The sequence below is a fragment of the Marmota monax genome, unplaced genomic scaffold (genome assembly GCF_021218885.2).
Source record: "Marmota monax isolate L192 unplaced genomic scaffold, Marmota_monax_Labrador192_F-V1.1 WCK01_AAM20220418_F8-fsc00072, whole genome shotgun sequence".
NCBI classification, from domain to species: domain Eukaryota; kingdom Metazoa; phylum Chordata; class Mammalia; order Rodentia; family Sciuridae; genus Marmota; species Marmota monax.
Window position 1 is genome coordinate 4265356 of NW_026692356.1, and position 25925 is coordinate 4291280.

Here is a 25925-nt window from a genome sequence, read left to right on the forward strand (position 1 = left end):
GGAAACACCTCAGTAAAGGGAAGCATTTTTTTTTTGGAAACAGGATTTCTCAGAATCTATAATATGCCACCAATAGCAGCCTGCATGTCCAAAAAAAAAAAAAAATGTATCCTCTTTCATGTCTTGTTTGACATAAGACCCATTTTCCTGTAATCATCTTGGGTAAAGAGTATTCTGGTGACCTCCTCAGGAATATGCTGTCCTAGACCAGAGCTGCTCAAAATGTGACCTTGGAGTGGGGCCATTTGGAAGAAGACTTCTCACCCATCAATAATGAGGTAAGGACAGAAATGAACAGCAAGCTTTCAGATATCTTTATAGCAATTTGAGTAATTTCTATATCTTGAACCTAATCATAAAATAGTGGGGCTTGTGTTCCTTTGTTTTATTAACTTCACTTTCCTAGAAATAAATTTTTAGAGTACTTTACCAAAAACAAACCAAAAAACCATCCATCTGTAGCTCACTGAAGATTGAAAAACTGGTCTTTTCCCTCCCACTTGAGAAAGCCTCCACCAACACCAAGCCACCAACCAGCTCTTGCTAACAGGACCAGAGCACAAAGATTAGCCCAATTGCCCGGCCACCCGGCTTCTGGTAGCCCTAATCCTACGTGGAGCCTCCTTGCCTTAGGTCGCATCTTCATCCGCCTGTGATTTTTGCACATGAGTGTGGATTCTCAGAACCCTGGTTCCCCGCAGTGGGCCATCCACTCTTAGATGCATAATGAGGATTGAAGCATCAGGAGCCCTTGTCTGGAGAGGGATTCCCGGGAAGAAAGACAGCCTCAAGTGATCGGTGTTGGTTTCATGTGCAGCTCTGCTCACGTGCTTGCCCCTCCCACCACGGGTGCATGGCTGACAGCCTCTGAAAACTTCAGGAAATATGACAGGCTTTCAGTAATGCAGGCTGCCCACAAAAGAGCAGAGCCCGGGAGGAGTTAAGCACTTGGGTTCCACAATGCTTGGCTTTTGTTCTCCCTAATCAAGCTGGTCATGTGGCTTTTATTTTTTTTCCCCTTTTCCTAAGAGTTCTCCAATGGAGGACTTCAGTCTTTTAAAAACAGTAATTTCTGTAACAATGGTAATTACTTTAACTGGAGTTCTTTAAAGGTAGATCCTTCTCGCCCACCTCCTCTGCAGCTGTAAAGCATGTTCTGATATATTGCATTACTCCAAATCAGAGGGGTATTGTTCTTCCTTATAGCTATTAATGGGAAATGGAGTGGGGGATTAAAAAAAAACTTCCCAAACTTGCTATTTTTCAGTATAGAATAATTGCAAATAATTTCTCTTTGTTTCTAGGTAATAGCAGACAATCAGTTTTATAAATGCTCATTGCATATGGGATTGGCCCACCATGAAGCTCCTTCACACGGCATTAGGACTCTCAGAGTCCCCTCCTGGCTCCATTTTGTCCCATTAGCCTCCAGAATCTATTCGGTGTTCTCATTTATGGGGAGCTTGTGCTGTTGTTAAATGAAAGTAGTTGGCCCTGCACAGGGCCTTGTGCCCTACATAGCCCCATTCTTCAGAATATTGTTGGAGCTGCTACACTGTAAGTAGGCAAAATACTGTAACCATGTGTCTGTACCTAGAAAGTAAGGGATGAGGAGCCACCATGGGAGGAAACAGAGTGGGTGGGAGAAGTTGGAGGGTGGCAGTGGACGACATCTTCCTCATCGCGGCACGTTCTTCTGTTGTGTGACATGGAGCCAGAAATGGCACGCTCTCTAGTTCTTTGGTTTCTATGTATGTCAAGTTTGACTCCTGGCTACAGTTGGGCAAAGCTGTGTGAAATGTCCCCATCAAGTACATGTAGAAAAGGGAAACCAGGAACTCTTGACCTTTGCCTGTCAAAATCCTTGAAGAACAAAAATGAGTCATTTACATTCTGTGTTCTTATGCTTTTTGTGGTTTACTGCCCTTGCTTTGCCCTTTGTCCATATTTTAGGAAGATTAAAAGAAATTTTCCCCTCCAATTTTCTATCATCCTATTTATCCATCCATCCCATGTTTATATATCCATCCATCCATCCATCTTATGTTTCTGTCTCTATCATCTATTTAGCATTTTATCTAACCATCATCAGTCTACCTATTCATTATCTGTCCATCCATCCACTCTATACTTATATCTCCATCCATACATTTGTCCTTCCTGTACCTCAGTCTGTTACCTGTCTATTCATCCATCTATCATCTATTTACCTACCCATCATCTACTATCCATCTATCCATCTCCCTACCCATCATCTGTTTATCTATCATCTATTGACCTAACCATCATCTGTCTGTCTGTCAGCCTATCTGTCTATCTGGAATCTATCTGTCCATCAACTGTTCACCTGTACATCATCACTCTTGTCTATCTCTGTCATTCATCACTAGCCTGTGTAGCTGGACCTCGATGGTCTGCACCTGCCAGTGAAACCATGCCTTCCCACAAATTCCCCATCTACCTGTCAATTGTATGAGCTGTTCATCTTGGGTCCCCTCTCCGCCTAGGCTTTCAGCCTTCCTGAACTGTGTGGGGTCTGAGTTTAAAGTTTGGGGGTCTGGGTTCTGTTAAGCAGGTGTGTCATGGAACTGTGCAGCCATCCTTGCCCTCAGGCTGCTGCCCCTTTTGCATTGCATTTCAAATATGAGACAGGCTTCCCTTAAAGTCTTACACCATGACAGAAGCCATACTGTCCTGAAGAGCCAGAGACCAAAAAGGAGAAGAGGCACAGCATAGATAACTCATAAGCTGACTAGATGTGGCTACTTTAGAGTTTCCTGGTGAGTCTGCCTTGGGGCTCTCTCATCCAGGCACCCCAACTGGCTTCCAGGTGGTCTTCATGGGAAGAAGGAGCTCTCTTCCTCCCCTGGGGGGCTTTGTGTATAGCCCCCACATGGGCCTAGCCCAGCTACCACCCGGGCCCAGCTCTCTAATCCTCATTTCCTATCTCAAGACCAGTCTTTCCCCAGGATGACTGACACAGAGTGTCTACTATGTTCTACAGGGACCACCCTCAGACTTCTCGATTGCTTTTTGGTCCATCAGACAAGAACAGCCCATCAGAACACAGCAGTCCAGTGTCAGCATTCACTGAGACACAGCCTAGGGCAACAGCCTTTCCGTGCGCGGAGATACAATGCACCCCACCAGGTTCCTGGTTCTGGACTTTCCTCAGCCTGAGAGGAAGATGGTGCCTTCTGGTGGGTTCTCTAGCCCAGACCTGGCCTCCTGCAGATACAGCAAAGGTCAGCTGCTGCCACTGCAAACACATTCCCTTCGATTTTTTAGAGATCTGAACAAATGTTTTTATAGGCTGTTAGGGGCCAAATTGTGTCCCCCTGAAATCTATATGTTGGAGTCCTAACCCCCACTGGGACTGAATTTGGATTTGGGTGTTTAAAGTGATAACTGGGTGCAGTGATCCCAGCTACTTGGGGGCTGAGGCAGCAGATAACAGGTGAGAGTCCAGCCGGGGCAACCTAGCAAGACCCTGTCTCTAAATAAAAAAATAAATAGCTAAAGTTTAACCAGGTCACAGGGTGGGGCTCTAATCCAATAGGATTAGTGTCCTTCTAAGGAGAGGAAACCCCAGAGATCTCAGTCTGTCCACATGTGCAGAGCAGAGGCACATGTGGACAAGTAAGCAGGCACTGTGTACGAGTCAGGAGGAGAGGCCCCCCCCCACCCCCGCCAAGAAACGAACCCTGCTTGGGCCCTTGACTTGGGCCCTGCAGCCTCCAAGATTGTGAGAAAATGAACGTCTGTGTTTAAGCCACCTATCTGTGGCCTTCATTGTGCCTGCTCCAGCAGAATCAGACACAGTCACTCTCTTGGACTCATCATCTGACCAGCTAGCCTCGACAGTGCCTGTGCGTGGTTTTTACCTGGGATTCCTCTTTATTTTCACATCTTTTGCCATGGGACAGGTTGAGAATTCCACAAATCAGCTGCCCTTCACTGAATGGTCCTTCTTTTAGCTTATCTTTCTCTTTTTGTATTTTATTAGAAGCAGTGAGAAGGAATTAGATGCCCCTTCAACACCAACTGCACACCTCCTTAGCTAGGTCACCCAAGGTGGAGGTACAGTTTCCACTTTCCTCATTATTTTAGGCGATGGTGCTGGTGAACTTGTGCCTGTACTCTATGACAGTTCCTAATCACTTGGGGCCTCCTCAAGGACATGCATGCTCCATATAAGCACTTTTCCATTTCTCTGCAAGTTTGCATTAACACTTTTTCCAAAGTTCTTCCAGTTCCGTTCAAATACCAGGTTCCATGGCCATGCCTGTCCTCTCAGGTTTCCATTACAGCAGCACCCTATATAAACTACCCCAACAAATTATCCCCGGCCATGGCTACTTTAAGCAACAGTAAACATTTATTATCTTGCACAGTTTGGGTAGCACTGAATCTAAAGCTGTGTAGCTGGTTGCTTCTGGCCCCACATCCCTCTGGAGGTTGCAGTCAGGACCTTGACTAAGGCTGTGTCACTGGGAGGTTCCACTGGGCTGGAAGATCTGTCTCTGTGATTGCAGAGTTAGAAAGGCTGCAATCACTGGTGGAAGGACCTGGGGACCTCATCTTGAATGTCCTCAATAGTAGTTGGCTGCCCCCAGAGCAAGTGACCCAAGAGAGAACAAGGTCAACCATGAGTCTTATAAGAACTAGTCTCAGCATCATGCTGTAATTTCCAAGCTTCCTATTGGTTACCCAGGCCAGTCCTCTTCAGTATGGGAGGAGACACACTAGGGAAGGGACCCATGAGCCCCGTGGGAGCCCAGAGTCTCCTGTGGGTCTGTCTCCCAAGGTTATACAGGAAGTAGGGACGTGGAAACCTTAATATCCCCAAACTTATCTGGGAACTTCCTCATCACAGGACAAGGTCCCCCTCTCAGGAAATCCCTGCCTGCAAACTCCCTGCCCTTCCAGCCTGCTTCATTTGAGTTCCTTCCTCTCTCTCCTTTTGGCAGGAGGGAGGCTGTGGATTAGTTTATTATACTCAGTCTTACATGCAGGTCACAGCTCTTAAACTGTGGCCAGAAATGGAAGGTGCTGGACCTTCAACAGAGAATGAATTTAAAAAATGTGGCATATATACACAATGGAATATTACTTCAGCCTTAAAGAAGAACAAAATTATGGCATTTGATGATAAATGGTTGAACCTGGAGAATATCATGCTAAGTGAAATAAGCCAGTCCCAAAGAACCAAAGGCCAAGTGTTTTCTCTGATATGCAGATGCTAATTCAGAATAAGGTGTGTGTGTGGGGGTGCTAAGGAAAAAATAGAGGTATTTTGGATTAGGCAGAGGGGAGTGAATGGAAGGGAGAGGTACAGGAGTAGGAAGGATAGTAGAGTGAATCAGACATTATTACCTTATGTACATATATGACTACACAACCAGTGTGATTCTACATCATACAACCAGAAGAATGAGCAGTTATACTCCATTTAGGTATGATGTGTCAAAATGCATTCTACTATCATGTGTAACTACTTAGAACAAATTTTAAAAAAAGAAAAAGAAAGAAGAAATGGAAGGTGCTGGAGGAGGAGAACCTCAGCCATGCACTGGGACTCTGGGAGTGCAGGAGCATTCGCTACTTCATGCTGTCATTCCAAGCGTCTTCATGCCACCTGTCACTCAAGGTGCCACTCCATTGCACTCCTTCAGAATCTCCTAGAGTAGATTACTGATGAGAAAATGGAAAGGTCATGTCATTCTCTTCAGGTCACATGGCTCATGGCAGAGCCAAGATTTGAAAGCCAGCCTTTCTCTGCAGCCATGACATTCCTAGCACATCAAGCAGCAGCTTATCTGTGGGTGGCTTCTCAGCATTGCAGAAAGAGTGAGCAGATCCCTGCTCCTGCCACTGCTGCTGTCCCTCTGTGCCATCACCACAGCCCGCTTGCCCCGTGGCCTGGACCACCTTTGTTCCTGATGGTTAATGGGACCTGGTTGGGAACCATCGTGACCCCTGCTGGAAACCAGCTTCCTGTCCCTATTCACAGGAACAGCAGCTCCTGCACCTCTGTCCCATCTCTAGCCTTAGCCAGAGGAGGGCCAGCAGAGTGTGGTTGCTCACCTGCTTCTGCTCCTGCCATCATAATGGAAAAATGGCAGCCTGCTTGTGTGTGACAGGTGAACTATGAGAGTTTTGCTCATGTTATAAGGAGCACTCGTGGACTATGCCATGGCTAGCTGGGTGTGACTTTTGGCAGGTGATTTAACGTCTTTGAGCCTTCACGTCCTCATCTATAAAATGGAAATAAGGATTATTTCTTGATATGGAAATTCCTGCAGGATTCCCATACTCCTGTGCCTTCCCCAAAAGAACAATGGGGCTCTCTCCAGTCTGTCATGGGGAAGTCTTCAGGCCATGCAGCTTGCCCAGTCCATTTGGCTAATTTGAATACAGATACAATCAGCAGTTTCCTAAAACATATCCCTGCAATTTCAGAGAAGTCTTCTTTATTATTGTTTTGTGAAAGGCCATTTTTCATTTGTTGTGTTTTTACCTGCGCTTCTTTACCAGAAGGTGAAGAAACACGTCAGGCCTCCTTCTGAGGATAATCGTCCAAAAGTCCAAGGCTCTTCAGTCTTCTTTCCCTTTGCCCCCAAATCATTTGTGACCCCTCACCCAGCACAGCAGTGGTATATAGTAAGTGCTCAGGAAACCAGACTGCCTCCTGATAGGTTCATTTCTCATCCTGCTTTACCTCTATGATACCCCTCTTCCAGCCACCTGCTACTGCAGTTGAAGCAGAAATTCGCTCTTGGTAACCTTGGCCTCCCTCTATCGGCTTCAAGGGTGCCCTGTTCTGCCCAGCCTTCTCTGAGTCCTGAAGTGTGTGTTTTTTTCTGCCCTGATGAACTGTTTGGGCACTCAATTAGAAAGGTGTGTGTACACATCCAAGTGTGATGAGGAAAATAAAACTCCCATTAAAATACCAGCTCAGCTCTGATTCTATTGTAAATTATGAATCTCACCCAGCCTTGCCGCCTGGACACTGTCCTGGGGAAGGGCTAAGTGGAGACCCTCTGTTTCCAGCGCCACATCAGAGTTCAGCAGGAGTGAGCCGTATCAATCCAGTCTGTCTCAGGGGATTCTTTGTCATTCTTTACAGTCCCCATTCAGGGAAAAGAATGTTTTAAAATTGAGAACAAATCTTTGGGGGGAGGCTGCAGGGAATGAGGACTCTTTGTAGCCAGCTCTCAACAGAGAAATCTGGTTTTCTGTGTCAGATGTCCCCAGTATGAAGCCTCCCCTGAACATCACTGAACACAGAGCCCTGATAAGCGCTACTTTCTGCCCAAAGCACTTTGTTCAGCAGCTGAGTGTGAGCTTGGGACTTGGACGCGATGTGTCTGTGTTCCCAGACAAGGTTGGCCATCTTTACCCTTCTAGGTTTTTGTTTGTTTGTTTTGGTACCAGGGATTGAACTCAGGGGCACTCAGCCACTGAGCCACACCTCCAGCCCTATTTTGCATTTTATTTAGAGACAGGGTCTCACTGAGTTGCTTCTGGCCTAAGTTGCTGAGGCTGGCTTTGAAATCATGATCCTCCTGCCTCAACCTCCTGAGCGGCTGGGATTACAGGCGTGCGCCAGTGTGCCTGGCTCATCTTCACCCTTCTTGAGGGAGTGTTCCTGGTCCCATGGGTCCCTCAGTGAGGCCACTGTGGTTTGCCAACTGATGCCCTTGACATTGAGTTTCAGCCTGGCTCCCCTGGGTGCCAGGTGGGCAGCTGCCCTCAGGCTCATGCTGTCAGGCCAGAGCAGTGTGTTCCTTCCTCTAAGAATCTGTTGCTCCACACAGATGTGGCGATGCCCCAGCAGCTTCTGGTGTTTATTTATTCATGTGTTCTCAGAGCCCTGCGTGGCTGCCAGAGGGTTTATGGCCTCTTAAAGTTTCGGAGCCTCTGCTTTTATGGCCACTTTTTGTTGAAGAGAAGGGCCATTTGGGGAAATGATGGACTCACCTTCTGGCTGGATGATGAATGAAAGATTAGCTTGCCTTTTCACATAAAGCCTTCATGCAAGCCGGGCCTGGGATTCTTAGTGCCACCAGCTTGCCTGGGCACAAGGACTGTGCGATCGTGATGCTGCCCATGGAACAGTTTGGTGCCAATTCTGTGCTGGCCTTGTGCTATTTCCATCATGCTAAGGCGAGTGGCTCAGAGGTTCCTCTGAGGACACCCAGTAGGGATGCCGTTTGGATGCAGAGGGATGTGTTCCCTCAGTCATAGCAGTGTTAAAGAGCATTAGATGCCTGATTGGGTGCTGTGCCAGCCGGCCTAATGGACCCCTGGGGTTAGGAATCAGATGTCTTAGTCAGCTTGGGCTGCTGTGTCAAAGTACCGTGGATTCAGTGTTTTAGACCCAAGAGACATTTATTTCCCACAGTTCTGGAGGCTGGAAGTCCAAGGCTAGAGTGTCAGCAGGTCGGGGTATAGAGAAGGTGCACTTTTTCCCAGGTGGTGGTCTGCTCATCCTGTCCTCAAACAGTGGAAGGACCCACCACAGGTCTCCTGAGCCCTATAGAAGAGCACTGATACCATTCATGAGGGCTCTGCTCTCGGGCCCTAATCACCTCCAAAGGGCCCACCCCTTGTACCATCCACTGCCCTGGGGTTAGTTTTCAACACATGAATTTGGAGGGACACAAACACCCTGTCTGCACACAGGTACTGTGGTCACCATCATTAAGAAAAGGGAGCTCAGGAGTGTGTGGTCCTGGCTTGGCTCAGTCCCATCTGTCATTTCCTGGGGCCCACAGATGCCGGGAACAAGAGCAAATGGGACATCAGGACTGCTTCAACACTAGTTGTCTGTGTCCCAGGCTGGGTGGACCCTATGACCCCACCCTCTCTCTGCAGTCACAGCCTGAAATAGGATTTCACCTGCTTCCAATCAGCTGCCCTGTGAGTGAGGGCTACATAGGGGAGCAACCAAGAATAGGGCTGGCTGTCAGGCAGTGGGGGAGCCACAGAGCCACCACTCCCCACTGTGTGACTTCAGGGTCATTTGTACCTGCTCCGAGTCTCAGTTGCTAATTGGGGCTAATAGGACAACCAGCCTACATACAAGCAAGGTAAAGTAGGTAAAGCACTCAGCACAGTGGAATTACCCACTCCACACCCCCAAATATCCATGCCCTAAGCCCTGGATACCTATAAAGGTATCATGCTTCATGGCAAATATAACGAAGGTTATGGACCTTAAAATAGAGAGATTACCTTGCATTATCAGGATGGGCCTAATGGAATTGGATGGGCCCCATCATGTACTGAATTGTGTCCCCCCAAAATAATTCATATGATAAAGCCCTATCCCTCATACTTCAGAATGCAACATGTTTGGAGATAAGGCCTTTAAAGAGGTAATTGAGTTTAAAATGAGGCTATTTGGGTGGGCCCTAATCCCAAATCTCTAATCTGACAGGTGTCATTATGAAAAGAAGAGATGGGGACACAGACACATGACCACGAGAGGACTCAGGAGAAGGCTGCCTTCTGCAAGCCAAGAGGAGAGGGCTCAACAGGCCAAGCCAGGACCACACACTCCTGAGCTCCCTTTTCCTAATGCTGAACCGATGCTGAACCTCGACTTCCAGCCTCCACGACTGAGAAAATGAACTTTTATGTCAGCCACCAAATCTGAACTGCTCTGTTACGGTAGCCCTAGCACGCTGGTACACCTATAGTTCCTTTTCCCATTGTGGTTTCAACTTAAAAAAGAAGCAAGCTGAGCTGGGCACGGTGATCCACACCTGTAATCCCAGTGGCTTGGGAGGCTGAGGCAGGAGGATGGTGAGTTCAAAGCCAGCCTCAGCAATTTAGTGAGGCCTAAGCAACTCAGTGAGACTTCGTCTCTAAATAAAATACAGGAAAGGGCTGGGGAGGTTGCTCAGTGGTTAAGCACCCCTGGATTTAATCTCAGTACCCCCCCGCAAAAAAAAGCTGGAAGTATTGAAATAACATTGCCTGCATCTATACATGAGCCTCTTGGTGCATGTAGTTCCTTGCTTTCTTTATCCTGAGTAACCTGTTGAAGGGAGGGGAATGTCACGAGCACCTGCTGCAGCTCTGAGGACCAGGTGAAACTCTGCCCCCTTAGAATCAGACCTCCCGCAGCCCCAGCAAGGCACACCTCTGCTCAGGCAACTTTACTCATCAGAAAGCAGACAGCCTTTGCTGGGGATCTCTGCTGACCCCAGGAAGATCTCTCCTTGCACCAAGAACAGGCTCCTGCCAGCTCAACTGGACCTTGCCTAAAGGGGGCTACCTTTATGCTGTGACCCTCTGCGGCTATGCTAGCCATCACAGCTCAGAACTCCAGGCACCTGGCCAGCACCAGAGCCCATATGGTGCCATTTCCCAAATGCCCATGCAAACCCTCCCTCTGCTTGTGGTTCTAGCATCTTAAGAACAACTGTGTTAGGCAGGGATTTCTAAAGAACTAGAGCCCAGAGGGGACGCGCGCGCGTGCGCGCGCACACACACACACACACACACACACACACACACACACACCATGGAGATTTGCATTGGGAATCAACTCCACGATTTGGGAGGATGGGAAGTTCCATAATTTCAGTCTGTAAGTTAATGACCCTGGAGAGCAGGTGGCATTATTCAGTCCAGTCTGAAGGCCTGAAAACCAGGGAGGCTGCAGTCCAAGGGCAGGAGAGATGGTGAGGTGTTCAGCTCAAGTGACGGGACAGGAAGAAAAGGACCAATCCCTCCTTCCTCTGAATTTTGTTCTATTCAAGTCCCCAGCTGATTTCAATGTCCCCCCCACATACCACTGACTTTACTCAGGGGATTTGACTGTAAAATCATCCACAAAACCCTCATGGATTGGGCTGGGGTTGTGGCTCAGTGGCATAGTGCTTGCCTAGCGTGTGTGACACTGGGTTCTATTCTCAGCACCACATATAAATAAACGAAATAAAGGTCCATTGACGGGCTGGGGAATGTGGCTCAAGCGCTAACGTGCTCGCCTGGTATGCGCAGGGCCCTGGGTTCGATCCTCAGCACCACATAAAATAAAATAAAGGTGTCCACTGAAAAATAAATGTTAAAAAATTTTCTCTCTCTCTCTCTCTCAAAAAAAATTATAAAAAAGGTCCGTTGATAACTAAAAAATATTTTTAAAAAACTTAAACAAAAAAACCTCATGGACATACCCAGAAATCATTATTAACCAAATAACCGGGCACTCCTTTGCCAGTCAGGTTGACACACAGAATTAGCCATCACACCCCACATTGTCCCCACATGTCAGATCCAGTGGAGGAAGCGGAAGGATCAGGTGCCCAAGGCAGCATGTGAGAAGAGAAGGGAGGGGTCCTGGGAGTGCTGGACGTGTCTTGTCCCCAGGGCACTGAGAAAGAGGAAATGTCACACCATTACAGCTGTGATCCTGCCCACTAGAATCTGGCCCTGTCAGTGCCAGTGACCGTGTACCCAGATGTACCCCTGCTACAGCATGGATGGGGCCCCAGTGAGAGTCCTGGGGATGGGCAAAGGGAGACCTGCAGCTGGCACTTCCTGGGGCAGGAGACACCATCAGCTTCCGTTGAAAAGCAGCCAATTAAGTGGGATTAACCAGAGAGCCAGCCCACCCCTCGCTGCAGTTATTATCATCAGAACCTAATATCTGTGTATGATTATGCCATGTAAATTCCAGGTCATTTCCTCCCCCTGCTTAAAGACTCTGAAATTAGTGCTGAAGAAGCCACTGGGAACAGATGATATTGAAGATTTCTTCAAAATTGCCCACTCAGGCCCCATTCCAATGGCTTCTGCTTCTACACAGCACCTTCTGGCCCACAGCTCTCCCAGGCTGATGAGGAGGGGCGGGTGGAGCTTCCATTGCCTGGTAAGGATGATGGTGGGGATGCATTTTCAGCTCCCTCCCAAGGTACAGGTTGCCTCGTTCTGGAATTTTCTTTTACATGACATCTAAAGGCCTCTCTCTCTCTCTCTCTCTCTCTCTCTCTCTCTCTCTCTCTTCCTCCCTCCCTCCCTCCCCACTCCCTCTTTCTTTCTTTCTTCCTTTCTTTCTTTCTTTCCCCCATTTAACCCATCAGTGACAAGAGTCTCTGGCCAAATGGGGGAAATCTCACTATCTCCTCTCCCCACCTGGTTGTCTATGGATTTGCCCTGTCCAGGTGAGGGATAGTTGAACTGGATGAAAATTCTTCTTTCACTTTACCTGCCTTCCTTGGAAAGCAGGTCACAAGTGGCAGGTCATTTAGGGTTGTGTTAAACTGCAAATAACTGGTATGTAAATGGCTGGGACACAAATGGGTTGATTTTTCTAACATAACCAGATGCTTAGAGGTTGCTATTTGCCATCTGTCGTGGGTGATGCTTACTCCAGTAGATGGTACATGTGTGTCTCTACAAAATTCCTATGTTGAAACCAACCCCCGACGTTGATAGTGTAAGGAGGTAGGACATTGAGAGATGATGAGGTCATGGGGTACAGCCCTTATGAATGAGATGAGAGCCTTCATAAGAAAGTCCATATAGAGCTCCTTCTCCCCTTCTGCCATGTTAAGATTTTGGACTTCTCAACCTCTGGGAACTGATTTCTGTTTTATGGTATTCTTCTTAACAGCCCAAACATACTAAGGTACTTTCCAAATTCTTTCTTTGCCTCATGGTTGCAAAATAGATACTACAGCTCTGGATATCATGTCTGTATTAAAGGCAGAGAGAAAGGAGCCAGGGGGTGGAATTAGCCATGTCCATCTCTTTAAAAAGAAAAGCAGAATAAGTTTCCTTGAGCTCTCATTGGTCAGAAGCGGGTTATGCAGCCATGGCTGTTGGAGGAAAATTTGGGAAAGTGAGGAGGAGGACTGTCATGACTCATTATCTGGTGCCAGGCATGCAGCCAGGGTGCAAAAAAGGAAAAAAGGAGAATGGATGTCATGCCGGCAACCAGTGTGGCTTGCCTGAACTTACTTTTAAGAATCACATCTCCATGTAAAATATTTTAGATTGGAATTCATTTCTGATATCATCTTTAGAGCAAACAGGCTTTTCCCACTGGCTCTCTTATGTAAACAGAATTGCTGCTACAGCTACGTTATCAACATCCCGCTGAGCAACCCTGTGGTTTGACCTTGGCTTGCCACCTTGGAGGCAATTGCTAATACTGCATATTTACCAGCTGTTGCCTTCCAAACGTTAGCATATCTGGGAAGAATAGAGCAGGTGGGCCTCAGCTTTCAGGGGGGAGTTGAAGGTATGAGGAGCAGCGACCTCCTTTAACAAAGAACATCCTTCCAGTGGCAGAGACACGTGTGTTTGTAAGAAGGCCTCAGAGAGCCCAGGGACAAGTGCTGGTTGCCCAGGGTAACCGAGGTGAACTTTATTCCTGATTGGATGGCTTCAGGAGGAGGTGGTGGCAGCCGGCTGCTGGGCTTTTAGGCAGATTTTTTTTTTTTAATTATGCAAAGAAACAAAAACCAAAGGGTGAGGATGCAGAGCCTGTGCTCTGGGGCTTTCTGTTTTCTCTGTTAATTATTAGTTAAGGAGGACTTTTTGCACGTCAGGCTAGTGGAGAAGAGACCTATTACAGGGTGGACGTTGACCCCAATATTTCTAGCACTAAAAATGTCTTTTTTTCAGTCCAAGGTAGTTAGTAGCTGTTTATAGGGTAGAGTGTTTGGTAAGTTGGTACCACATTGTTCTCATTAAACAAAACCTAAGGTTACTTTAAAATAATAAATATGCATATGTATTTATATTAAAACAGAAAAAAAGAACCGTTGACCAGCTCATAGCATTTCCCAGCATCTGAGGCTGGAGGGCTGCTGTCCCCCAGGTACTGCGCCACCTAGTGTCCACTGCGCATATAGCAGGGTCCACGGGAACCAGCTTTCTTCTGGGTGATGGGTGGCAGCGCAGCTCTTTCTTCTCGATAGAAAAGGTGCAGAAGCTGATTTGCAGCTCGGCCTGGATTCGGAATTCTGAATTTTGTTTTTTGAATTTCCTCCTTCTCCTCCTCCTCGACGCAGCCTTCGATTTGCTCCTTCTCATCATTGATCGGAAGAGGCTGAGCCCCTCTCCCAAGTTACTTTATAGGAAAGCTGGCAATTGTAGGACCCTGAAGCACCGCTCCCCGCTCCCAGGAGAGCCAGTGGGGGATGGAGCTGAGGAAGATGCACATAAAGTGGGGGCCACCGGGCTAGAGCAAGCTGCGAAACCGAGAGCCGAGGCGCTGTTTGTCAGCCTCCAGGCATGGTTGTGTGATGATGCTTCCCGGCCCCTTCCTCCCATTCCCAGTCTACATATAAGTGTGTGTGTGTGTGTGTGTGTGTGTGTGTGTGTGTGTGCGCGCGCGCGCATTTATAAAATATTTATTTATAAAATAGAATGATAACCCCAAATCTGCAGGGGCACAAGGGGTGGGGAGAAGATAGATTTCTCTGTCAGGGCCACCTTGTGGATCGGCTAAGAGCAGACCCCGCTCTGGCCCATCCCCCACTCTGCCCTTTCCTAAGAGACTGGAATCCAGAGGGCCCAGTGAGGTGGAGCCAAATCCTTCCAGTCTACCTCCTGGAACAGTTGAATTCCCTGCCCAAATGGCCCCACGCTTACTTCTAGGTCACAGGCAGTCATCATCACTGGGCTCTTCTTCCTGAGGTGCCCAGGCTGCCAAGTTTCAATGTGAAACTCCAACGAGTCAAGGATTCTAAATTGAGAATTGACCTTCCCCATCAATATGAAATCTATGCAGGATGGAGTATACTCTACTTAAGAATTTGTTTGCTTGGTTTATTACTTTTAAATACACCTATACTAGGATGTGGGCCTCTGTCTGTAACATTGTTCTATGAATTAATGTTAATTTTTAAAGTATAAAATGTTATTATTACATTTTTTAAAAAGTTTATCTTTTAGGGATACATATTAAAGCATTCACAGATGAAATGAACTTGTATCAAAAAAACTGGGGTAGAAATGGGAGGGATTATATGGACAAAACAAGATTAGCTACAAATTGAAATGATTGAATAAGGTTACAGGGACTATCATTGTGCTTTTGAATATGTTTGAAATCTTCCAGAATAAAAAGCCTCAAAAAGATCTATCTTTTAAAAAAAAATCTTCATTTTAAAAAATGGATTATTTTTTTAAAGAGCAGTTTGAGGTTCATAGCAAAACTGAGAGGAAAGCATTGAGATTTCCCATATACCCCTTCCCCTGCATGCCTACCCTCCCCACCATCAACATTTCCCACCAGAGGGGTGCATTTGTTTTAAGTCCATAGTTTACATCAAGGTTCACTTTTGATGTTGAACATTATTTGGGTTTAAACAAATCTACAATGATGTGTATTCTACAAATTTTGATAAGTTATATTTTCATGTAGCTCAAAATATATTTTAATTTCTCTAGAGATTTCTTCTTTGACCTATAGGTTACTTAGAGGTGTTTTGTTTAATCTCCCAATATTTTGTAATCTTTCAGCTGTCTTTCTGGTATTGATTTTCAGTTTAATTTCATTGTGGTCTGAAAGCACACATTGCATGATTTCTATCCTTTTAAATTTATGAAGGTGTATTTTTATGGCCCAGAATATGATCTATCTTGGTGAATGTTCCAAGTAAACGTGAGACAAATGTGTATTTTGCTGTTGTTGGATGAAGTAATTTATAGACGTCCATTATATCATCCACTATATCTGGGTGACAGATGGTGGTGTTCAGTTCAACTTTGTGCTTATTGATTTTATGCCTCCTGGATCTGTCCATTTCCGAAGGAGGGGTGTTGAAGTCTCCAACTATAATAGTAAGTTCGTGTATTTTTCCTTGCAGTTACATTGGGTTTTGTCTTATGTACTTTGATACTTAGTTGTTAGATGCCAACATATTAGGATGGCTATATCTTCTTGGAAAACCAACCCCTCTATCATTATGTAACGTCCTGCTCTATCCCTGATAACTTTCTTTGCTCTGAAGTTGGCTCTGTCTGGAAGCTACTCCAGCATTCTTTTAAATGATATGAAGGTGGTATATCTTTCCCTATCTATTTACTTTCAATCATATGTCTACAAAGTGGGATTCTTACAGATAACTTATAGCTAGGTCTAGTTTTTCGAGCCACTCTGACAATCTTTGTATTTTAATTGGTAAACTTAGACTATTGACATTCAAAGTGATTACAGATATGATTGGATTAATAGCTACCATATTTGTTACTGTTTTCTTTTTGTTGTCTTTGTTCCTATTCTTTTTCTTCCACTTTTTTTCTGCCTTTGGAATTTCTTTAAGAATATATTTTTAGTTCAAGATGGACACAATTCCTTTATTTTACACATTTATTTTTATGTGGTACTGAGGATCAAACCCAGTACCTCACATGTGCTAGGCAAGCGCTTTACCACTGAGCCAACATCCCAGCCCCTGCCTTTGGGATTTTAATGGTACATTTTATATGATTCCATTTCTCCCCTCTTTTAGCATATCAGTTGTGTCCCCCCCCCCCACTTTTTTTAGTAGTTGCTCTAGAACTTGCAGTATGCATTTACAACTACTCCACATCCACTTTCAAATAACTCTATACTCTTTGAGTTGTGTGAGTACCTTATAACAACAGAATAATCCTGATTCCTCTCTCTGTCCTTTATATGGTTACTGGCATTTCACTTACACATGAGTGTGTATGTATGTGTGTGCATCAACGTTTACATCTATATCTGCATAGCATACATAATTGAGTACATTGTTGGTCTTGTTTTGAATACACTATTAATGTTAGATCAAGTAAGAATACAAAATAAGTTATTTTGATCTCACTTATTTCTCCTCTGATGTTCTTACTTTCTTTTTTATATTTATTTTAATTATCTGTACCTCAATTTTTCATTCATTCTTTTTTAGGTATACATGACAGTAGAGTGTATTTTGACATATTATACATACATGGAATATAACTTATTCTAATTAGGATCCCATTCTTGTGGTTGTACATGGTGTGGAGTTTCACTGGTTGTGTATTCATATATGAACATAGGAGAGTTATGTCCAGATCATTCTGTTGTCTTTCCTATTCCCATCCCCCTCCCTTCACTTCATTCCCCTTTGTCTAATACAAAGTACTTCTATTTCCCCGCCCCACCCCTATTGTGGGTTAGCATTCACATATCAGAGAGAACATTCAGCCTCTCTTTTCTTAGGATTGGCTTATTTCACTTAGCATGCGAGTCTCCAGATCCATCCATTTACTAGCAAATATCATAATTTCATCCTTTTTTATATAGATTTAATTTCTGAACTATGTCATTTTCCTTTTCTCTGAAAAGCTGCTTCTTCTTCTATTTTTTTAAGAGGTACATTTATTTGTTTTAGGGTAGCAATTTTTTTAAATAGTTATTGCAGCACCAGTTTTGTTTTTTTTTTTTTTTTTGTGAACACAATCCCTTTATTTTATTTATTTATTTTTGTGTGGTGCTAAGGATCAAACCCAGGGCCTCAGTCGTGCTAGGCAAGCGCTCTACTGCTGAACCACAACCTCAGCCCTGAAAAGCTTCTTTTAACATTGTTTTTTGCGAGGCACATCTACTGGTGACAAATCCCCTCAATTTTTGTCTGATAAAGTCTTTATTTCCACTTCTCTATTGAAGGATGACTTCTCGGGGCATGGCATTCCTTTTTGGTGGTCTCTTTGAATTTCCACATCTCTGCCTTCACTGCCCATCTGTTGGTTGTTTTTAATCCCACCACTCTTGCCATATCTGGGTCTTGTCATGATGCTTGTTCTGTTGTTTTCTAACTATGCTTTTGTGGGTGTGGTTTGTTTTTACATTGGTTTGTTTGTTTGCTTGCTTTTTCTTTTTGTTTTCATCTTTCAGGTGTTTTATAATGTTTTATTGATGGACAGATGTGACATACTGGGTACAAAGAACTGCTGCAATGGGCCCTTGCTGATGTGGTGGTGAGGTGCGATGGGAGGGTAAGTATTAACAGGATTGTGATTAGGTTTCAGTCTGTTTGAAAGCCCAGCATCCTGGGCTGGGAACTTCACAAGTGCTTCTCAGTGTTTTCCCACTCAGGTGGGACAGGATGACTCAGTGGACCAGAGTCAGGTTATTTCCCCTCCTCTGGGGGAGGCTGGCTTCTGATAAAACCCCAGCAGGTGAGGCTCAAGGTAACTCATTTCTCCTGAAGGCAGACCTGGCTGGTTAAGGAAACAGAAGACTGGTGTACTTCAAAATGGTTTCTTTTCCCTCCTTCTGCAGAAACACAAGCATAGGGAGTTTTTCTCTGCTATTCACTATGAGGACCTCATTGAACTCCTGGAAATAAGATTCACAAAAGTGTGGGGGAATCCTGCAAGACTGGTACCCTGACACTCTTCTCTTGGACTTGTCCACACTGAGCCTCCAGTGATTTGTCCATGAGCTGCTGCAGCAAAGAGACCCCACAATACAGTGGCTCAAACAAGACAGGATTTTGCTTGTTGCTCATGTGACAATCCAGAGATGAACAGGAACCCAGGGTCCTTTTCTTCTGTTGTGCTGTGGCCTCCGGGTTGTGGTCCTTCTCTGGTTGTGCCATCATGATCAGGCTCCTGTCCACGGGGAGGAAGGAGAGGACAAGAGGTGTCCATTGAGAGCAAAACAAAGTATGGAAGCTGCGCCATCTCTTCCGCTTTATCCCACAGGTAAGCACTTAGCACAAAGTCATACAAACTGCAAGGGAGTCTAGACTTGGGTCTAGCAGGAACTTGGTGGAGGGAGGTCCCACTAAAAGGGATAAGAGGAGATAAGATAAGAGGACAGATCCTGTGTAATAATTTGCAGCCTCTGGCTCATTGGTCCCCCTGGCCACTCAGGTCTCCAGACACACCTTTCTTCTCACACAAGAGATCACATTCTCACTGTCCACAGGGTACAGTCAGGTGCTACATCCAGCCCAATGACCAGCATTTCTGAATGGTGTTTGTCTTCCCCATGCAGCCCAAGTGAAGCTCCCCACTGTCCGGTGTTGTCTAGTTATCTACTCTGCCTCATTCACCCCTAACTCAACTTATTTTTCAGTGGTAGGATAGGTGCTAGACAGGATTGTCCAGAGGCGGGCCAGATTCAGGGCAGTTCTGCTGCACAAAGTAATCAGGAACACTAGGTCTGTACCCTTATTGCCCTTCTGATCCCCAAGGATTGAGTTGGGATCATTCCATCTTTTCTGCATTCCTGACTGTGTGAAGACAGAGTAAGAAGGAATAAAGAGGCTGCCTACTTATGATTCCACATAAATGGAGGCTAAGGCAGGAGGATCACAAGTTTGAGGCCAGCCTGGGAAACTCAGCAAGATCCTGTTCTGTCTCAAAATAAAAAATAAAAAGGTCTAGGGATATCTCAGTGGTAGAGGGCCCCTGGGTTCAGTCCCCAGTACAGAAAAAATAAAAGAAGAAGGAGTAGGAGAAGAAGAAATAATGAAAGCTAATTAAGGAATTCTCTTATGAAAACAATTGGTTACTCTCTTATCCAGAAATTTAGTTATCAGTTCCAAAAATCAGGTAGCTCATCAACTCAGATCAGGTAAGAACATTGATTAGAGTCCTGTCTTTCTTCAAGGTGACCATTCTAAACAAGAGCCCCAGCTCCACTGGGACTGGCAGGTAGCTGTTATAATAGACAACCTGCCACCTATTAGACATCCTCCTCACACTAAGGGATTTACATGCATTCTCATTTACTCTTCACAAAATCTATGGGGCAGGTATTAAGATGGCTCTTTTCTATATTAGGAGACTCTGCCCAAGACTGTGATTTAGAGAACGTTCTTGCCAGTCTGCTAATCCCAGGTGTCCCCAGCACAGGTGTCCAACAGAGTCTCTTAAGAGGAGGTGAAGAGCTGGCCAATTATGGAATCATAGGAACACCCAGGAGTGTGCTAAGTCACTTGATGAACAGGGAGTCTGCTGGAGGATCAGTGTGTCTTTGGAAATCATTGGGGAGCATGCATCTCAAGGGAGACGATGACTCTCTGGAATGGAGCAAGACGACATCAGACCTTTCTTTGCATTGATTTTCATCTTATCCTCTAAGCATTACTTTGGGTATTTGTTTTATTACATGCACTCTATAATTGTCCCAATAGTGAGTATACATTAAATATATACACTAAATACATAAACAGATATAAATGTACTTTAAGTTTATGAATTAATTATAAACAGATATATACATAAAGTACGGATTTCTGGGCATTCACATAATGGAATGCATGATCCAAAAATCTGGGGAGTCAATTTCTGTTCTAGGTTGCTGCTTCCCTGCCCCCCAGGTCCAGGCAGAGGGAGGAGTAGAGACCTGTGGACTTTCTCTGGCAACATCATTTTGCACCCAGGCCAGGGTGTGTGATTCTGCTTGACACCCCATGGCAGGTGGGAAGGCACACTGGCTCGACCCGTCACGGCAGAATGAGCTTCCTCACAGCCAATTATAAATCCACGCAGAGCTCAGAGAAGGTGTGAGCCTTTCCCAAGGTTCCCCCAGGGCCCCTTTTCCAGTGTGCAAAATATGCCTCCCCAGGGACCTTTCTCTCCCCTCCCCTTCTCTCTCTGAAGTTTCCAGCCCCACCCTTTAGTTAAGTCAGCAAGTCTCTTTTGCTGGATATTAAATTCTTTCAGTTAGAGGGCCATCAAGAGCAGCAACCCACTTTCTTGTCTGCTCAGACTGCCACATTTTACCACAGTTAAATGCTACAGACTGGGTGGCTTACCAACAGACGTTTATTTCTCACACTTGTGGAGGTTGGATGTTCAAGATCAAGGTGCCTGCCAATTCAGTTCCCAGTGAGGACCTTCTCCCTAGCTTTCAAACAAACAGCTTCCCTCTGGTACACACACACACAGAGATCTTTCTTCTTACAAGACCACCAGTACTATTGGATTAGAAGCCCACCTATATGACCTCATTTGACTTCACCTCCTAAAAGCCCTATCTGCAAACACACTAACATCCCAATATATATTCCACTCTTTTAAATATAAATCAGAACGTGAATAACCCAGGGAATTGAATTGAAGAGAGCACCCTATTCAGCCATTTTGAATTGGAAGGAGTGCTATCTTCAGCCCCTGCACCCTCATAGCCCCTCAGTCACTGTGTTTGTGAAGAGTGATGATGAGCCACTGCTGCCTCATTAGGGATTGTGTGTTATCCCCACATTTATGTGCTGAAGTCCTAACCCAGTGCCTTGGAATGTGACTATTTGTAGAGAGAAAGGGTCATTACAGAGGTAGCCAAGTTAAAATGAGGCCCGAGGGCAGTATGCAATATGACTGGTGTCAGCAGAGGATGTCCAAGTCCCTGTCTTCCGCTCAGAAGGGCTTGCAGATGTCCTGGGCAATGAAATACCTTGGGTGCTGGGTCAGGGAGGCTGTGCTCTCAGTTCTGGTCTTGACTCTCCAGGATGAATGCTTTCCACCATTCCTGCATGATTTCCAGCAGTTGTTTCTCTCTCTCCTTCCTCCAGGCCCAACCTCACTTTCTCCTAATGGAAAAGGGCAGAGCCCTTCTTTGCTACCACATACCTTGTTGAAGAAAAACTGATTTCCTCCAGGACACAATAGATGGTATCTCCTGAATCCAGGATCAGGACATTAGTGTTCCTGATCTGCAAAGATATTTATGCAAAGACACACAAAAGCTTAAGAATTAAATTATATTGGGTTATTTACGTTATGATTTATATTAAAAAGAGTGGAATATATAAAACCAGGACTGCCCCAAATAACAGGATAGTCTTTGAAGTCTGTCCTCCACAGACTTGGACAATCTCTCTGTATTGCTCCAGGGACATCCTCTTTCTGGGAGTAGAATCAACAAGTGTGTCACACAGAACTTTCCAGATTCAGTATTCTCAGCTCTGCTAATTCCCTTATTTCTAAATTCTGTGACCTTCATCTTCTGTACTCTGAATCATCTCTTTTTCTTTCTCTACAACTGTTTCAAAATGGAATTCCACAGTCTCTGACAACAATTAGGGGGTGATCATGTTTGGAAATGATTTGGGAGAATAAATATTTGTCCCACCTTAATGAGGCAGCAGGAAGAGATGCATGGCCCAGGTGGGAACCCTCCTCTTTATCTACTGTGAGGCCTTGAACACTTACTGGTCCTCTTTGAACCTCAGCTGCTCATATAGAGACCATAGTAGTTTTGGTCTGTCATATAGAGACCACAGTAGTGTCTGCCCATGGGGCTGAAATGATTAAATGAGTTAATTCTCAAGCAGATATTTAATAAAGATTACTTGGTGACCTAAGTATTGGGAGTTTGAATAAGTACATATCTCGTGCTATCTTTTCCTTCTATTCAATCGCAAATTTAAACACTTCAAAGATAATGCCCAAAACACTATTCTCTCTGGATATTTCAGTGTGGGTCCAATCAGGAGACAGGAATCATATAATAATTTGAACAAGGGAAAGTAAGTATAAAAAATTATTAAGCACTAATAAGAGAGTAATTATAAAGATGGAAAGAGTCCTCTAACGGATACCCCAGAGCTAAGGTACAGTATCCAAGGAAGGACAAACTTGGAAAGGGGGTTACCTCTCACTGCACTTGTAAGTTGCTAGATGGCAGAGACACCTACTGGGTACCTTTGGCTAGAACTGGTTCATGTCATTGAGCAGCAGAAAAAGCCCTCCAGGATACAGAAAAGCAGGGCCTTATGGTGAATGCAAAAAGAGGTCAGGGTACTGCTGCTGGCCTGAGGTCTGGAGCACAGCAAGTGTTGCATTGGGGTAACTGCAGCAAGCTGGTCATGGAGCAGACCCAAGGAACTGAAGCCACTTGGGTGCTAGGGCAGAGTACCACTGGATATCCCCCACTTCATCCCCAGTCATGTGCAAGCACCACTGAGTAGCAATGCCACAGGAGCAAAAAAGAGCAAAACCCAGCACAATGGAATAAGGGCCCCCGAAAGGCCACCTCTTGTAGGGCCCTCTCACGCCCTCTACTGACTTAACAATGCATTCACTGTGCAGGAGCAATGCTCGGAGAAACCATTCCGTTACCACAGAGCAAATTCTGAAGGGCAACTTTGGAGCAGACAGACAATAAATAGATCATGGAAGTCCTGGACAAAAAAAAATTGTGATGTTTATCTACAAGATAGAATAATATGAAGTAATTAAATATTATGTTTTAGGAAACTCCTAATTTGCATTTCCTTGATAATTAGTGTTGTTGAACACCTTCTCAGTGGTCATTTGTGTGCCCTCTTTGGAGAAATTTTTATTCAAGTCATTTGCCCATTGTAATGGTTAATTTGAATCGCTAACCTGATTGATTAAGAGATGTCAAAGATTAAGAGGCTTCTGGGTGTGTCAATGAGGGTATGTCTAGGAATGATTGGCATGTGGGATAGTGAACTGAAGTAGAGACCCTCTCCAAGCATGGGTAGCACCATCCAATAGATTGGAGGCTTGGATAGAATACAAGTTGGAAGAACAAGGAAGCAGCAGTAGGTGCAAGATCAATTCTTCTTGAACAGGTTCTTGGTTGCTGTTGTGATTGCCTGAAAATATCAGACTCTCATTCCTTCACTTTTCCAAAGCAGACTCTGCTAGTGATTCTCCAGGGAGTTTCCAGAAGCCTTCCGTCTCAGACTGGGGTAGCACCCTGGATCCTTCTTGTTCTGAGGCTTCAGTCTCTTGAACTATGCAGGTACTGGTTCCTCCAGCTCTCCAGCTTGCAGACAGCCATTGTGGACTATCTAGCTTCTGGTCCTGTAAGCCATATAATAAATCCCCTTTTTATAATCATACTTCCTATTGATTATATTTTTCTAGAGAACCCTAATACACTCATCTTAAAATTGAGTTATTTATTTTTTATTGAATTGAAGGAGTTTCTTATATATTCTGTATATCAACTCCTTATGAGATAAGTGGTTTGTGAATATGTTCTCTCATTCCATAGGTTCATTTTCATTGTTATTTTCTTTGCTGTGCAAAAGATTTATAGTTCAATACAGTCCCACTGGTCTAGTTTAGCTTTTGTTGTCTGTGTTAGTCAGCTTTTCATGACTGTGACCAAAATACCTGACAAGAACAATTTAGAGAAGGAAAAGTTTATTTTGGCTCACAATCTCAGAGTTTCCATGGCTGGCCAACTCCATTGCTCTGGGCCTGAGACAAGGCAAAACATCATAGCAGATGGGTGTGGTGAGGAAAGCTGCTCAGCTCCTAGCAGCCAGGAAGGAGGGACAAGAGGAGGGTTTCAGGAGAAGATAGAGTCCAAGATCACGCCCCCATTGACCTACTTCCTCCAGCCACACCCCACCTGCCTACAGTTACCACCCGGTAGTCCATTCAAACTATTAATCCATCAAATGGATCAATCCACTAATGAGGTTATAGATTCCATAATCCAGCCTTTTCACCTCTAAAAATTGCTACAATATCTAACCCATGAGCTCTTTGGGGGACATTTTTAGATCCAAATATAATAGCTGTCCATACTTAAAAATTGTCATATTTAATTGTCAAGACAAAAGTCAAGAGTCTTTCCCCCTAGATTTTCTTTTCGGAGTTTTATAGTTTCAGGTCTTATGTTTAAATCATCAACCCAATGTTGATTTATATTATTATGAGTCCAGCTTAATTTCTTTGCATGTGGATATCCAGTTTTCGCAAGATTGGTTGTTAAAGAGACTGTCCTTTCCCTATTGTGTTTTCTAGCACCATGTCCAAGATCAGTTGACCAACAGATATGGGTTCATTTCAGGGCTCTCTACTCTGTTCCATTGGTTTCTGTGTCTGTTTTTATCCTGGTACCATGTTGTTTTGATGACTGTAGGTTTGTCATGTATTTTGAAATCAGGAAGTGTGATGCCACCATCTTCATTCTTCTTTCAAGATTGCTTTGGCTATTCTGGGTCATTTTTGGGCTTCATATGAATTTTATGATTTTTTTTCCTGTTTCTCTAAAAAGTGCCATTGGGGTTTTTATGGGGATTGCATTGCATCTGTAGATTGCTTTCAGTGTTGTGGACATTTTAGTGATATTAAGTCTTACACATTTTATTCTTTTTGATGCTATTATGAATGTTTTTTTCATAATTAGACAGTTTTTTTTCCTTTTTGGACAGTTTATTATTAGTTTATAGATACATAAACTTTTGTATGTTGATCTTATATTCTGAAAATTAACTGATTTTTAAAAATCCATTCTAGCAGGGTTTTGGTGCAGTTTTTATGTTTTTTTAAATTAATTGTATCTGCAAACAAATACAATTCTAATACTGAAGGGAAAGTGAGGAATGAAGGACAGAGACCAGGCAGAGATACACCTGAGAATTTATTTGTCAGAGCTGACAAATAAAGGCCATCTATAGTAGAGAAAGGGGCAAAACAGGCTTGGGTTCCTGGACTTTTATAGGGCAGGCTCAGGAATCAGAGCTGGGCGGGTCTTAATTGGGTGGTTAGGGGTTAGGTTGGCATGAGGGAATGGTGAGCCTTTCTCAGAAAGGCCCTTGGGCAGGAGAGTGAAACTTTCTCCTTAAAAAGGCAGCTGTCCCTTAAGATGGCTGTCCAGATGCTAAGCAAGGGCCTTATAAATACTTTCATTATAATTTGGATGACTTGATTCCTTTTTCTTTACCAATGTCTCTGCTTAGGATTTCCAATACTATGTTTGAATGTGAGATATATTTTTTATACACACTTTAACAAGTGTGGGTGAGGACGTGGATAAATTGGAAACCTGTACACTCTCAGTGGAATTGTAAAATGGTGCAGCCCCTATGGAAAACAGTTTGGAGGTTACTGAAAAAATTAAAAATAAAACTGCCATATGATCCAGCAATTCCACTCCTGGATATATATATCCAAAGAAAATAAAATCACTATCTTGAAAGATATGTCTGCAACATGGGTTGAAC

At 44.4% G+C, this 25925-nt stretch overlaps 2 long non-coding RNA genes across 3 annotated transcripts; both read left to right on the top strand.

Moving 5' to 3' along the window:
* Nucleotides 1-1666: 1666 nt before the first annotated feature.
* On the top strand, nt 1667-11970 carry LOC124091379 (uncharacterized). Its single transcript, XR_006851344.2, has 3 exons — nt 1667-3245; nt 9446-9813; nt 11696-11970. It is a non-coding gene; the product is annotated as an uncharacterized LOC124091379 (long non-coding RNA).
* A 1902-nt stretch (nt 11971-13872) lies between these two features.
* On the top strand, nt 13873-22298 carry LOC131424115 (uncharacterized). Of its 2 annotated transcripts, none has more exons than XR_009226625.1 (3): nt 13873-17976; nt 18263-18687; nt 20290-22298. It is a non-coding gene; the product is annotated as an uncharacterized LOC131424115 (long non-coding RNA). The 2 variants fall into 2 exon arrangements; XR_009226624.1 differs by lacking the exon at nt 20290-22298 and adding an exon at nt 19846-20276.
* Nucleotides 22299-25925: the final 3627 nt, after the last annotated feature.